The sequence below is a fragment of the Anopheles ziemanni genome, assembly GCF_943734765.1.
Source record: "Anopheles ziemanni chromosome X unlocalized genomic scaffold, idAnoZiCoDA_A2_x.2 X_unloc_81, whole genome shotgun sequence".
NCBI classification, from domain to species: Eukaryota; Metazoa; Arthropoda; class Insecta; order Diptera; family Culicidae; genus Anopheles; species Anopheles ziemanni.
Window position 1 is genome coordinate 6,335 of NW_026689852.1, and position 3,167 is coordinate 9,501.

Consider the following 3,167-nt stretch of genomic DNA (forward strand, 5'->3'; position numbering starts at 1 on the left):
CATCGACGCATTAACGCTGACTGCGTTCTAGTTAGCATATGTGAGTCACGTTCGTTATCGGAATTAACCAGACAAATCAATCCACGAACTAAGAACGGCCATGCACCACTACCCTTAAATTTGAGAAAGAGCTATTAATCTGTCTCACCTCCATAAGTTCGGACCTGGTAAGTTTTCCCGTGTTGAGTCAAATTGAACCGCAAGCTCCATTTCATTGTGGTGCCCTTCCGTCAATTCCTTTAAGTTTCAACTTTGCAACCATACTTCCCCCGGAACCTGACTTTGGTTTCCCGGAAGCTACTGAGAGCACCTGGTTGTAGCGTCTCCCAATTGCTAGTTGGCATCGTTTACGGTTAGAACTAGGGCGGTATCTAATCGCCTTCGATCCTCTAACTTTCGTTCTTGATTAAAGAAAGCATCCTTGACAAATGCCTTCGCTTTAGTTAGTCTTACGACGGTCTACGAATTTCACCTCTCGCGCCGTAATACTAGTGTCCCCAACTACTTCTGTTAATCATTACCTCCGGTCTGAGTACAAACCAATGAAAGATTAGACCAAGGTCGTATTCCATTATTCCATGCAAGATTATTCTAGGGCGTTTGGGCACCCTGCTTTAAGCACTCTAATTTGTTCAAGGTAAACGTGAGCGGTCGAGCTCTATGTTACACTTGCACCCGTTGAAGGGCACACCATGACACAGACTTGGTGCCCTACCACACCATTGAGTCGCAACCAGATTCCGACTTGGCCCACCGACCACGGGTTGACCGGGTCGGCGGAGCCGGACTGTGTTGGACAAGTATCAACTTCGAACGTTTTAACCGCAACAATTTTAATATACGCTAGTGGAGCTGGAATTACCGCGGCTGCTGGCACCAGACTTGCCCTCCACTTGATCCTCGTAGAAGGATTTATGCTCTACTCATTCCAATTATGAAACATCATTAAAGAGTTTCATATTGTTATTTCTCGTCACTACCTCCCCGTCCCGGGATTGGGTAATTTACGCGCCTGCTGCCTTCCTTGGATGTGGTAGCCATTTCTCAGGCTCCCTCTCCGGAATCGAACCCTGATTCCCCGTTACCCGTTGCAACCATGGTAGTCCTCTATACTACCATCCATAGTTGATAGGACAGATATTTGCGAGATCTGTCGTCGGTGCGAGACCATACGATCAGCATCATTATCCAGACTTCAACTCAATGACACGGAGAACCCGCGATTGGTTTGACTAATAAGTGCACCAGTTCCCGCGAGGGTCCTGGCATGTTGCATGTATTAGCTCTAGATTTTCCACAGTTATCCAAGTAACTAGGTTGATGATCTCGTAAATTATAGCTGTTATACTGAGCCTTATGCGGTTTCACATTAAATCTGTTTGTACTTAGACATGCATGGCTTAACCTTTGAGACGAGCGTATATTACTGGTAGGATCAACCAGAATTCCGACTTTGCGTTCGAATGTTCATTGTCCCATTGCACCCGGAGGAGCAAACACCACGTTCTATATGTTGTCAAGTCCGGTAGCACACGGGAGGCGAGCCCCCGTGCGAACCTCATTGCCCTCGTATCACACACACCCGATGCACCGGACAGGCACTTGAGCGGCATTCGACTCCGCTAAGCGCACGTGCGCCCGATTGTGCATGCGCTGACGGGGCCTTCATACCCCTACCACAGCGACCTTATGCCAAACTTCCATGAATACTTAGGTGAGCTGACAAGGGCCTTCATTTCCCTACCATCAACTAAAGGACACGCTAGGCGCGTCCGATCATTGCAACTGCGGGGCTTTCATACCCCAATCACCACAGTACGCAATTCACCAGAGTTTAATCACAACCCCCCCGGACATGGCACACTATTAACTTGCAACAAAACTTAGTGTGTGCCGGGCACATCGGTTCCACAAAATCATTCCCGATGTACCCCAATTGGGGTTGTGAACGCATCCATGGTCCTCTGACACACCCAACCAAGCGTGGATACTACATACCTCAAACACCCAGTACACTAACAGACAAATCAATATATGGTTGCTTTCCCCCAGACATTTGCCAATCACTTGGCACCCGGACGGGAACTCGCTCCTGATTGCGCCATTGCCACCCATTTGCCAAGAGCGAGTTCTGTATGTAGATTTCATTTGGAAAGACAACCGTGTACTGGATATTCTATCCGACGATTACAGATGACGAGTACGAGACTCGACTACACTCACGGATAATACATTTTGGGTCGAGATTGCTTTCGGGGTTTTCGATTGGTCTTGCGCTTGTAAACGTATAACTTTGACTTGTGGTAACCTCGGTATGTTAGTCGATCACGTGGTTGTGAACTGGGTAGGGGTGGGCAATCTGTTCACTTGCACTCTGGGTAGGAATATGGTGAGCGCTATAGGTTAAAGATCATGGTATGGTTCCATCGTGATGACTTTCGCTAGATAGTAGTATGTTTGGATAGTTATAACGTTTTTGGCCATTTGTTCATAGTGTTCGGTTCATTCAGGAATTCGATTGGTCTTTGCTTCACACACGTGGTCGATCACTTGGATGTGAACTAGGGTGAGATTAAGGTGTTCACTAGTGCTCTTCGGTTTTGGATCAGTAATGAGCACTTGATTGGTTTCGCATAATATGTATCCATAGTGATGACTCTTTCCAGCTTAAGATTTCGTTACCGGTTTCGAATCCTCCCCACGTTCGCTTTTACTTGGTTAGGTTTTCGAGTGTAGATTTGAAAGCAATCTCATGTATGTATCCCATCTGATATAAGCCACTGACAGTTCATGTCACCTCGTTCAACTCTCGCTGGGTCACAGAAGTATGTTACTGCGCCCATTATCCCTACTCGGATAGGTTCGGTTCGTTCGTTTTATACTACGGTGAGTAAACTCAATTTGTGCATCGCATAGCCATGGAAAGCAAGCTTTCGCGGGCCTCTTCGACTGTTTTGATACGAGCTGTGCCCGTGATGCTTGTCATCCCAGGATACTAGACCCCTTTGGACGACCGCATGACCATCAGAAAGTAAATTCCACGTTCGATTTGGGGTGTGAACCCCGAACATAAAGTCTTTGTGTAGAACCACGAGGGCTCTATAGTACCGATTCTCTCGGTACGCTTGGTCCGTGTTCCTTTATGTTCGTACTCTTGTGAATAAGAT